Genomic DNA, 13706 nt, shown 5'->3' on the forward strand with positions numbered 1-13706 from the left:
AAAACTATAATTTGTTTTATACCTTTCTCTGTGGGGCAGAGACGTTTTCTTTCTTCTCAGATTAATCGTGCAGTTTAACATCCTCTCGGTTTTGCCAGTGCAAATGCTAGTGGAGTCATGTTGAAGAGTGGATCAATGAAGTGAGAAATCAGCAAGGGCAATACCATGTCAGGGGTTCCTCAGCAATCCCCAAACCAGGATGATTAGTTTCTGCAAGATCACCCCAAATGAAGGGATCGGTGGTAGTGGGGATGAAGGATTTTAACTATGCAACCATCCAGGAATACAACAGGGCAACTGATTAGATGGAAACGACTGAGAAGAGTTGGTGACTTTTTTTTGAAGATGCAGAAGGCAGAAGAGGGGACTCCTGGTTTTGGATTAAATCTTAACCAGCAGGGCAGAGGGGGCTGTGAATGCCAGGCAGGGAGGAAAGGATGGAGCTCCTGATTCTTGGGGTGAGAAGGAAAAAAAGCAGCAAAACAGAGACCATGGGTGGGCAGAAAGCCGGATTCAGCTGTGTCTGAGGCTGACTTGCTGAGGTCCCTCAGGAAGAAAATCTGGGGAAAAGGAATTGAGACGAGTTGGCTGTTGCTTGCATAAAAAGTACGAAGAGCACAGCTGCAAACCATCCCTGTGCAAGGAAGGTGAGGAAGGGTAGCGAGAGACCCACTGGCTGAATCACGACCTCCTCACTGACTCAAGCCCAAGAAGGATTTGTACAGAAATTGGAAACTAAGGATAAGTATAAAAAGTTAGTACAGTCAAAATAAGAAGTCTCTATTATAAGGTTATAAGGTTACAAAGACCACTTCGGAAATGAGCAAAAATAGGATGTGTATAAACCACACCAAAAGGAAAAAAGATTGTACTTGCCTCACCCTGTCCCTTGGTTATTTTTTCTGTTGTTCTGGAATATTTACTGAACTTATTTTTTTTACCTTCTAATATCCCTGCCCTTTTTAAAAAAGGGAACATTTTCTGTCATATTACTGGATTAGTTTGGGAGCAGTGGGACAGACTTTGGTACAATGAAGGGGGGAAAAGAATCCAGAAATGACAAAAACAGTGAGAAAAAACAGGATTCTTAGTTGAAAATCCCATAGGAAGTAGGGTTATTTAAATTAAGGACCACTTGCAAAAGCAGTACTCCTTTATAATCTATCCTCTGAAGAGCTGAAATGTGCAAGTTGACCCCTACTAAAATTTCCAAATTCCCCAGATCAAAGCAAGCATCTGAAATGCAGACATATTTGAGCAGCTTCAAACTCCCAGATGTAGCAAAAGCCTGGGACAGACAAAGCCCCCACCCAGGTGTGCTCCTAAGGTAAATACATGAGAGAAGGGATGGGAAAAGATGTGCTCCAAGGGACTTCTCTCTCAGCTGAAGTGTGACCCCTTTCTCAGGGAGCAAACAGTAGGGTTTCTTAGCCCTATTGCCCAGCCATCTGAGTGACCAGCCACACCACCTGGCCCATAAAGGGAATTCAACTGAGACTGAGTTTAATCTTTCCAAGAATCAGCTCTGGGTCTTCCCACCTGTTATCTGTGACCTCCTTTGTAGCTTTCGTCTACTCTCTGGTTATCTTACTTTTGCTCATCCCTCTGCTGCATCCTTTTCTCTCCTGACTTGTCTTCACCCCTTCCCCACTGTAACGTCTGTCTCCTGTGCCATGCCTGCTCGTCTCATTGTCTTTGACTTGCCTGGGATAGTCGCTCCTAGATGCCTCTTTTGTTTTCATAGAGTTACATATTTTCTTCTTTCATCCTTCACCTTAGGTACAGCTTACTCTTCTTTTTTTCTAAGCAGGTGCTTAGCAGGTAAAGTAAAGTTCGGTGGTAGAAGTTCACACCTGTGAAGAGAGGATTGATTTTTCCCAGGTATGGCTATGCAATCAACTTTTAAGCCCCAGTTAGGGTGAACTTCAGTTGGTGCCTTATATCCATCCTTATTCGGCAATAGGGCAGGTTCTGAACCTCAAGCACATATTTGGATTTGAAGTCAAGATAGAGACTTGCATCCTACACATTAATGATGTTTCAAAATTTTTCCTGTTATCTCCATTACCAGGCCACTTTTTTCAGTGTTCTGGGTGGAACGCGCATTTTATGGAATTTTTAGTCATTTCTTGGTGTCTGTGTAAAATAATCTATTCATGGCATTTATTTGAAGAATTTGGGGACTAAGAAAATATTTTAAACTATAGTCACATCAACGGCAATGAAACTGAAGCAGAACCTGTGATCAGGAGTCCTTGTCCTATTTTTATGCTGGTTTTTATTTTAACGAGAGCATAAAAAAATGCCTGCAAGTGCAAGCTGAGTGTTACAATGGAAGCTACCTTTCTTCAAGCCTTCAGAGCTTCTAATTATGTCTCTCTAGTAGCACATGTTAAAACCCTGTCACTTAGTTCTTGATTAATTTTCTACCTATTGTGGGGAGGGGACGAAAAATGTCATCAGATGAGTCACACCCCCTGAAAATGTAACAGTGATTTGAGTTAGGGCAAACGCTTCTTTTAAATGCACCCTGGCCTGCTCCTTCAAATGCCTCATTGCTTGCTCATCAACCTGCTCTAGTTAAAGATGTCCCTGCTCATTGCAGGGGGGTTGGACTAGATGACATTTAAAGGTCCCTTCCAACCCAAACTATTCTATGATTCTATGATTCTATTATTAGATGCCTGCATGTATGTGAATGTATGTGTATTTAAATAAAGTACGGATGGTTTGTGGAGACTTGCATTCAGTTATACATTCATTTATACAGATACAATGGTACTGTTCATGTCATTCTTGGCTGTGATAACAAAGCTGTCTAAAATAATAATAAAAAAAGCTAGGGGAGAGAAAAGTGAACAGGGAAAGCGCTACCTGTGGTGGTGATCTGGTTGATGCTCTTGGCTCTTGGCTGTTGGCTAAAATCAGAAGATGAAAGAAGAATCATGAAGCTGCTGTTTCACTTGTCAGGGGCTACATACCAGGAGGCTGCCACAGAATGGAAGCAGACCCAGCCCCAAGGACAAAAAACTTGTTAGGAAATGGATGGAAAACCTTATTAATAATCCAAACCTGTGCAAAACCCAGGTTCTTAAGAGACTGTCTTGCAAGATTTTTACACCGTTATAAGTTTGAGGAAGAAAAACAGTTCACAGTTAAACCAAATACAAAATAGTAAATAATTTACTGTGTGACTTCAGTTCATACTTGTAGTACAATGACACTAATAATCTCCTGTTGCTTGAAGGACCCTTGTCACATGGTTTCTTATAACTTACACATTTATATATTCCTCTGGAAATATTTAATCATGTTATGAATCTCATTAAAAAAAAAAAATCTTTAAATGGAAAATTAGTACAAAACACAAAAAAAACCCAAAACAAGTTGTCAGCTTGGATTTAAATTCTTGGGCTTTTTTTACTTCACACACTCTTTTTTTCCTTTTTAAAATATGTTTGGATCCTGATCAGGGTGTATTTCCTTGTTTTGTCTAAGCCTTTATTAATATTAGAGAAACAAATTAATCTCAAATTGCTGTTATAATAATAAGAGTAAATTGCTCCATCTGAGGCAGGATCCTGGTTGTCTTACCAGTGCTCTCCATCACATGAAAGAACACACTTTATATTATTGTGTTCATTAAAGTAAGACTAATGCTGAGTTTGATTTCAATATTAAGCAATACACAAACACATTTTAAGAAGTAGTCCTTCTCTCTAGAGAGGCAGGAGGGACAAAAGGCAGGCAGCGTGGGTAGGTGAAATGGCAGCACGTCTGCAGCACAACTCTTACCCTGAAGCCTTGTGGCTCACTACTAGGCCATTTAGCCTCTCAGGATAGCAGGAACCTGTCAAAATCTCTGGGCTTGATGGCAAAATCACACCTTGCAGTAATCTTACTTTTCTGCCTTACCTTGTCCTGCCCTAAAACTGTTACTCTTCCTTAAATGTATCTCCAGCGTATCTTTCTCATCGCTGTCCACCAGTCAGATGTATTTCTTCCATACCTTACCTGGTCTAATGTATTATTCTATTTTTTGTGCCTGTCTCTGTTGTCTCCCCTCGTACCTCTCAGCTGGTGCTTACTTTCCTCTGCCCCACCACTCATGGGACAGCATGCTTTCAGCAGCATCTCTGTGCTGTCTTCTCGCATAACCCCCAGCTCCTCGACACCTCCAATCTCCAGCACCTCTATTAACCTTTCCCGACAAGATCGGCTTCCTGTGTCTTTCCTCCATGAAATGCCTTTTAATGAGGCAAGGGACGGGGACTTCTATTTCCCCCTGCTGTCAAGTCTGTCACTACCTCTGTGAGCCTTTGGAGGCTGGAGAGGCAGAATCAGTCCCCGCCACCTTCGGGGCTACCAGCTCCCATTCATATTTTTTCAGTTTATACATGATCCTTATTCCTTAGATCCTCCAAACATTAAAGCAATTTGCAGCTTTTCTTGGGAGGTTCCAGGGTATTGTCCTAAGACTAGAAATATTAAAGGTTTTGCACAAAACTTATTGAAGAGCCCATGGGATTCCTTTTGTTCTTTGAAAACACTCAAGATGTAGCCCCACATTTTCCAAATTTTTGTGATTAAGTTGTTTGCAATGCTATGCTGTACTCTCTGGAATGCATGTCTTCAAAAATGTGACCCATAATGTTTATGATAGATGAAAAGGTAAAATGAAAGGAGTTTCGGTCAGGTTTGTGTGCAATGGGGAATTGCTACCAGATCCTTTGGAAATCAGCCTGGAGTGAGGATAATTTCCACATTTTTGTTAATTGTCTTTGCCTTTTCTACACACCTTGCTAATTTCTTAGGCGTGCTTTTTTTTCTAACATTGATAATTTGCTCAAAACTTGGCTAAATGACAATAATTGCATGGGCAATTTAGCCACATTATTTTAAATGAAACTTAGAATTTGCTGTCTAGCCTAATACTGTGGTAAGAAAAAAAAAAGAACTATTTGAGCATCCTGTTAGCAATGGGTAAACTAATTTCAGCTCAGCTGCAGAAACATTTTGAAGAATCTTTTTTTATTTCATGGGATTTACAGCATGGAAAATCAGGATCTAGATTCTTTTTCCTAAAAATGAGTCCAGTGGAGTAATTCAGAAACTATCTGGTGTAGCTCAGAGAAGAATCTGATCCTTGTATTTCAACTGGATTGTGCACTGGCAGAGAAGAATGGGAATAAAAGAGAAAACCAGACTCAATTTACTAACAATCTGCATGACACAATTTCCATAAATTGTGTTAATAGAGCAATTTATAAAAATTGTGGTAGTATATTAAGGAGAGCAATTTACTAAATCCATTTAGAATAATAAGCTGAGCATTGTGTTGGCAATAGCTATATCTTCCAATAGTGTTTATGTATAAAACAAATTGTGGTATATTAAGGAGAGCAATTTACTAAATCCATTTAGAATAATAAGCTGAGCATTGTTGGCAATAATGCTATATCTTCCAATAGTGTTTATGTATAAAACAAATTGATTTATAAAAATTGTGGTAGTATATTAAGGAGAGCAATTTACTAAATCCATTTAGAATAATAAGCTGAGCATTGTTGGCAATGCAGCTATATCTTCCAATAGTGTTTATGTATAAAACAAATTGACTGTCTGTTCTCATTCACTCTACGTTATGTTAATACCAAGTATAGACAAGTGCAAATAATGAAATACTCAGATTTTTTGTTTATCTACAGATTACATTGATGGTCACCACATATTTTAGAAGCATTACACTTTGTTAGGTGAAAAAGATTTCTCAGCTGGACCATTGCTGAGGTTTTCTTGTTTGTGAGAATTACTGAAAAATGGTTTTCTGAAACTGTTTAGCTTGTCACTCAGACATATAGCTCAGCATATGAGATGAATACATTAGAACTGCACTAAACCACTCTCAGCTAAGTGAAATGCTTTAAAATCCATTTGGAGTTTAGTTGTCCCTCCCCACATATCAATGAAGATTTAATAGCAGATGCTACGGTGAAGTTTTACATGGCTGACACTGCGTAAGGATTGAATACAAATTTTTAATGGACAAAATAAATGAGAAGGCTGCAAGGTGTGCAGCTTTATCCCTAATCACGGAGGGATAAATCTTGCCCTGTAGTTCCTCAGCTCCTGGGGGTGGACTCCTGTGAAGAACAGCCGCAGTGTCCCAGGTAGTTGGGAGGAGCAGGATGACAGGGAGAAGTCCTAAAGGCAGCTGAGTTTGCACCCCAAGTGCAGGGGACTTCCCTTGGCCGAACACAGAGCCAGTTGAAGACCTGGCTCCACAGTGCCAGCCCCCCTGCTGCCTCCACCTTACTTGCCTTCTTCTACTGTAGCACTTTGCTGCAGTGTGTGGTGCCTCTCGGCTGAGCAGAACGAGCTGAGGCCTCTGGCTAAAGTTGGCCAGATGGTACTGCAAAGCGTTATGCATATCCAGCTGCAGATTTGGCTGAAAAAGCCAAGAAGAGGTGGTGGTGGGGACAACTCCATCTACTACTTTCAAGGCACCGGTGCGCATGGGATCCCCCAGGGCTTGTGCATAGAGTTTCCCCCTTGCTGAGCTTGAGGGTGCCCAAAGCTCACCCCAAGCAAGGACTGCCCCATGGCTTGGGTGAGTTAGGGGCTGAAGGTGGGCTTGGACTCATTTAAAAGAAAAATGTAGAGGCAGTTGTGGGATTTTCTTTCATGTTGGTTTAGGAGGGAATGATAAACAGCAGGGCAGAGGAACAAAAGTAGGAATTGAAGTGGGTTGGCGTGCACACATGTGGATATTATAAATATGATGATGTGCTCCAGGGGTGGGGGTGATGGTTTGCTGCTTCCGATCCCTGACGCACCAGGGTAGTGGAAACAAGTCTAGAGCTGCAAAGGCCCCCAGGCAATGTCTTGCCCCTCCCTGCAGGGAAACAGCATGTATAGGCTCTCACTACTTATGGGTACAGTCTAACTTGCTCTTTAACATCCTCTCCTGGAGGGACTGCAGAGCTCTTCCCCATAGTCTGCACATTCTGCTATCACAAGACAAATAATTTAGTTAGAGCCCTGGGGCAAGGAGCAGAGATTCACTATATGATTCTTAGTGGCTTTGTGGTGACTTACTCACCTTTAAGGAACTCTAAATCTGCTAAAAACTGTGCAAGGAATTTTTTTTTTAAATAAGATAACACTGAAACATTATAGGAGTAGTCTTCATTCTCATGCTGTTCTAAAGAGCTCTACCTCCAGCTCCACCAATATCAAACACCTCAATTTTCAGCAGAAAATTTAATTTAATTCTTTTTAGAGGGCATTGTTCAGTTTACTTTAACCAAGTGGCAGAATAGATGACCAGTCCCTCACAATTCAGAATAATGAAAACAGGTATATTTGCATATTCTTTTAAAGCACAGCTGAGAGTGGACTTTTCAAGATAGCATTTTTAATATAAATTAGAATAATTTGTGAGCCAGTACATATGCCTGAAAAAAATCCTACTAGACAGTGACATGAAGGAATACATAAAGGCAGTCTTTTTCAATACATAATATTTGATTTTGTGGTTTACAAAACTTTGGAAAGCTGTTTTTGAACACCGAATAGTGCCAATTTATCAATTAATTATTTCGATGCCTACAAACACATGGCACTCCTGCAACATCTGTTTTCATGCCGATAGAAATAAAGTATCTATATACCTTTAAAAGCAGTCTTTGCTCTTCCACTGCCTGCAAGCTTATTTTATTTTGATTCCTTTCTTCTCTTGCACTTTGGTGTTTAAGAGATTTCTGGGCTGTTAGCTTTCCTGTCGTTGCCACCACCAGCTCCTGACAATGACTGATAGGTGGACATCCCTCCAGTCACTGCTTTCTTCACGCAGAGTGGTGCATAAGGGGGGAGCAGAAATCAGACCACATGCACACTGTGCACATGGTGAAGCAGTCTCCAGCAAGAAGGTGTACTCCAGCCACAAAGCCTGACAAAGAATGTGAAGATAAGACGAAGATGTAGTGGGATTTTCTTATTTACTAAATGCAAGATGTTATCTCAATATAACATTGAAGAGAACATAAATATATTGCTGAAGACTACAGTTTTCAAACAAAAAAACCCTAGGACTTGTCCCGTCTTTGACTGTCAAACCATCTACAGAAAAAAAAATCAAGATCGTATATGTTATATGTTCAGTCGGTGTATTCATTTGAGAAAATATATTTTCTTATTTTCTCTGTGGTGAGAGTTACAGAATGGTGTGACTATTATGGAAGCATCTGATACAGGAAGGCGCATTCTTCCTAATCACAGTGCTTTTTCAGCCAGTTGATGGGCAAAGAGCCTAAGAAGCTTGGGCATTCTAAGTTAGGGAAATTATAATTAGTAATCTGTGTGTAAGATTACTGTTAATTCTGAAGTTGTCTTAAAGTTCATATCAAAGTACTCATCTGAAATAAGTGGTGACCATGGGTAGTTGTCTTAGCATGTCCACAGGTTACAGAAGAAATAAAATGAAGATAATGCCTCCTTTATCTATAATTGTTTTGGGGAAAGGACGAGTATAAGAATCTGAGTTCTTGGCTTTGTGTGGGAATGGGCATGGGCAGGCAAAGTTGAAGAAAGAGAGTGTTAACCAGGACTAAAGCATTACATTTCAGGTCCATTGATTTGGTCCATAACCTTTGTAAGAGGTTGAGGTGCTTGTGACAAAGCTCTCTCTCTTTGTTTGGTGTTATTTAATAGAAGCCTTAACAATAAAGTTCTTGTATATACGAACTGAATTGCAGATAAAGCTACACCTTTGCACATAGCCTAGAAAATGAATCAGATGGTACTGGAAGATCTGTTTTGATAATGCTGTTGGGGTAGACAACAGAGTATTGAGCATACAGCACTCAGCCAGAAGGCTAAGTGCTTATTTCCTATGGATAACCTAAACTGAAGGAATTGCTCTTTGCCACTTCTGGTTGAACACAGTCTGTTCTTTCAGTTGCAGATAGATTTTAACCTCAAAATATCCTCAAAGCACTAGATGAAGAGGCAGATTCCTTCACTGGTATAGCACTGCAGTAGCCAGGGCAGTCACATTTTCTGGCTAGGTAGCAGGACATCTGTGTCAGCTCAGGATCTCGTACTTACTGTAAAAATATCCCAAGAATTTGTTGGCTCTTGCTATATGAACTATTTACTCTTGAGAGAGGACAGGAAGTCAGGCAACCACAAGATATTAACCATACCAAAAGTTAATAATTATTTCAAGTAGCTGAGGAGGGATTTCCCACTTTTAGTGGGGCAATGGACATTTTTTGATAATCTCTTTTAAGGAAAATAATTGATTCAGCTTAATTAATTTCAGTGGGTGAGATGGAGAGAACCGGTAGATGGTGTGGCCGGGAGTAGTTTTAGGGACAGTGACTCACCTTGTGGAAGCATGACAGGTACGCAAGAAACGCAGCCTTCAGTCTGAGTTTTCAGAGGGCAGGGTAATGTTACAAGGGGACAAAGAGTATCAAATGCTATCCCCATACCATAGATAAGAAATGGTGAGAGCTCGCACACATGTGACCCTAACTGCTTTCAAACAGCTCTAACCTTTTTCTTGGAGAAGGCATGGAGGATATGGTTAGGCAGTAGTTTCCTTTAGCTAATGGTGCTGTGAGCCTCTTCCATGTAGGGATGCTTTGGGAAAGGGATTGTAGATTGATGGGCTATTTTGTTTTCTAGTGAAAGCACGATTTCTCCTGATTTTCTCCTACTAAAATGATGGTTTAATGGATATGGTGGCAATTGCTGCTAGCTTTATGTTTACAAATGGTTTAAAAGCTGGGCAAAGTATTTGTAGGAATCTTTGTCTTATCAAGAGAAATAAAGGACTGCTTTCTATAAAATCTAATAGAGTTGCCTGCGGGGCGTGGGTGGCAATAGACATAGTGGTGTAGATGGAAGGAATATGAACCTGGTCATGACGCATGCAGCTTGGTGTTGTCAGATCAGAGACAAAAAACCCCCGTTTGTTCTTAAAAGAAGGAAACACAGCCACAGAGTGTGTATATCCCTAGTTTAGATATAATAAAACATAAAATGCAGAAAATCTGAATTCTGCTCTCAGCTCTCAGAGACCTCCTGAAATAACTGAGGCAATGCTTTGTTCTGCAGTATGTAGAAAATAGATATCTGAGACAGGAAAGTGTTGTGAACTTCTTATCAGATAGAGAGAGTGACCAAGGGAAGAACAAATAGGAAACTTCTGGAGATCCTTCAACTTGTTACAAGAACCAATGGCATAAATTATATTTCTGTAAGGAGGTGCTGAAATAACAGCCAAGCCAAAACTGGATGGGATTAAAGTGGAAGGGTGGTAGCCTTCAGAGCAAGCATACACACCCAGCTACAGATAGGGACTTCCTAGCAGGTGACGAGAGACGGAAAGGCATAAGGCTGATGCATGCTGAAGACACAAGGGTCTGAATGAACATGATATCCCGAAAACATGAGAAGTTCAGCACTGAGAAATAAGGAAATTGCTACAGTAATGACCAAAGCCTCTCAAGGGATGTTGGCACCTCTGACATCTGGGTACCCCATATTCCTAAACCTGCTACTTTCCCCTGGGGATCCCTTTGTAGAGCCCCTACATTTGTTTCTGTGATGGGAGATCCTGCGTGCTTCCCGGGGGCTCTCCTGCCAAACCTTACCATGGCTGGAGGTGCGTTTTCTGTGCAGGCGCTAGTGGTGTGCTCTGTGCTGAGGAAGACAAGGGCGTTCCTGCTGCTGTGAACTATGTGTGCAGTACTGGGAGTTGCGATCACTCATCTCAGGTATATCTGGCTAGTGTTAGTTCATGTTTCCTATTAATGCAAAATAGTAAAAATATTATTATTACAAAAGTCAGGCTCAGTGACAGCCTGAAATAATGAGGGAAAATTCTTGGCTGCCTAACAAAGACCTCTTCTGAATAGCATAAAAGTATTTTTATTTTAGTTACTGTTTTATTCCAAACAAAAAATGTGCCCTGGAAGTAAAGGGAATGTATTGTTTTGCAGTGACTCAATATCACATTAGCTCAGGAATTCTTTTTAATTTCTAGAAGAAAAATCTCAGTTCAGGATTTGAGAAAAACAAACCGAGAGCAACAATAACAGCAGCGAAACCACCCCGAAATACCATACTGTCACCTTCTGGATTTCTGTGGTGTTTTTGTTGAGTACTCAGCACCTTGAATTTAACTGACAATCATCAGCAATCTCCCATCCTTTCCCTCAGCTATATGTGCTCAGTGTGACTAGCAGAGAAAAGTTTCAACCTTTTTTTTTTCCTTCTTTTTTCCTCCCACTAAACAGCGCTGAAAGTCTACTCCAGAATCAGAGGTGTTGGGCGAGTCTTGCTGTGGCTGGAGGGGGAGCAGGCACTGCTGGTGGAGAGCTTCCACGGAAAGTCCTGTCTGTATGCCACCTCGCAGGGTGATCTTGGCTAGGGCCACGTTAAATGCAGAGGACAGTTGGATTATTGTCAGCTCGGACATGGTGTTCTGAACCTGAAATAACTCCGTTGACTTCAATCCCATTTTGGCCATGCTGCTCTGCAGAAGGAGGTACAAGGTGCAGGGTGAGACCGACTGCAGAAGGGCCGTGGGGTGTCAGCAAGCCTGTTTATCAAAAGTTATGGCTAGTGTACTTAACTGTTCAGTGCATTTGGTCTTCCCTGCAAATGCTTGCCTGAATTAACTTGCAGAGCTAAGCCCGAGGTGCTGCCTCACATGCCGGTGCCTTAACCGAGCCAACTTTTCTTCTTCTGCAAGGAGGGAATAGTCTGTCTTCACAAAAGGTCATGTTCTGCTCAACAACTTAAAAGAAGGAAAAAAAAAAAAAAAAAAAAAGGGGAAAAAAAAAAAAAAAAAAAAGAAAAAAAAAAAAAAAAAAGAAAGGGGAAAAAAAAAGAAAAAAAGAAGAAAAAAAAAAAAGAGAGAGAAAAAGAGGCCCAGATTGGTTCTGCTTTATTTCAAACACCTGTAATAGGATTTTATCAGAAACTACATCCATCTGAAGATGCATCCTCCTCACAATTGCAGCTGAAAGTAAGTACCTGCTTCAGGACCATTAATGAAGGAGACCTGAGAGTGAGCTTCATGTTCAAGAAGAGGTGGAAGTCAACATGCCAAAACACTGACCTGATCTGTATGAATGGGAACCGTGCAAAATCATCATTACCCAGTTCTCTCATGTGCTGAACTCAGCCATATTAATGAACTGACTTGCTCCACCTTGGGAAGGAAGAAAAAGGAGTGAAACAAACCAATGTGGAGCGAAGAAAAGACAGAAGCAAACTTCCCTTTCTGTGGCAAATTCCCCAACGTCCCTTCCAGTTAACAGGGTCTCCAGCCTTCAGCTATGGGGTTACGAGTCCCAGGCTGCCTCTTTGTCCAGTTGTCCCCATGTGAGGTAAGTGCCCGATCCTGTACTCCAGCTACCCCCCTCTTCATCTGTCTTCTCCGTTGTATCCAGGGTACATTTATCTTCTCAAGGACAAGTTTCACGGAGAACAGAAAGCTGTGGAAGTTATTGAATGAGCTTAAAGCATACCTTTCAGATAATTAACACAATCAATAAAAATGAGCATTTACTATTTAGTGGATTTCTGCATTACTCCTGCTTGCTCTTGGACGCCACAGTTTGGTGCAAAATTCAGAGCAGGTCTGAGGCAGAAGTCAGGGAATAGTGATGTGAAATGAAGCCAAAGCAGAATACAGTCCTGATAAATGTAACGGGCTAAATTCTTTCATTTTGTTCCCTATCTTATGCCTGCAAGTCGTGCATTAGTCACTCAGGTACCTGGCCTTCCTTCTGACCTGTCTCCAAGTGCCAGGTGTGGCTGGATGACTGTTCCCATGCACTGGGTCAGAAAAAGGGTGAGAAGTCTTAGATAGACCAATCCAAACACAATGACTAAAATAAACTGAGATTATGTTCTATCTCATTCATATTTTTTCCAATGGAAAAAAAAGGGACAAATTGCAAACACGTTTTACTGGAACTATAGTTTACCTGCAGCAGTGGAACCTTTATGTTCACACAAATCTATCCTCACGGCTCAGAGCTGACCGCTTGATGCTGTGCAGAGCTGTATGAAGCTTTAGGTCAAGAGATGGTTTTCCCAAGCATAAGAAGGAAATGCATTCATACTATCAGTGTTAAAATTCAACCCTGTTCACCAGTGTACTGAGTCATTAATTGAGAATCTTACTATCACAAAAATAACTAATGTAAAGTTTGTCAGTGTGTTTACTTAGAGAGGATTTTGTGCATAAAATCTCCAAACAGGACGTAGAAAAATGGGCAGTTAATCTCTGGAATGGGTTGGGGCACACAGGGGGAAATATAATAACAAGAAAAAAATGAAAATAAGAGAATGAAATTTGTTCCTCATAATTTATTTTAAATTAAAGCGTAAAAGTTTGGGACTTGCACTCTCAAACAAATCTGCCACGGGACCTGATTAACATCTTCTGAAGGAAAAAAAAAAAAAATCTGTTTCTTAGATAATACAGTCAACACATTATAATTAATGCATTTAAATATGTGCCTTCCTTAAGGGCAAATACTATGTTAGCAATTAGGGTTTTAGCAATTTTTGCAATGGAAGCTGCATCTCATTATATAGTCTTTTAGACTCATGTTATTCTTTCATAAAGAAACCAGTTATCTTGTTTATGGATTCTTGAGAGTGCAGAGCTGGAAGCA

This window comes from Aptenodytes forsteri, unplaced genomic scaffold, assembly GCF_000699145.1.
Source record: "Aptenodytes forsteri isolate BGI_AS27 unplaced genomic scaffold, ASM69914v1 Scaffold309, whole genome shotgun sequence".
In the NCBI taxonomy this organism is placed as follows: Eukaryota; Metazoa; Chordata; class Aves; order Sphenisciformes; family Spheniscidae; genus Aptenodytes; species Aptenodytes forsteri.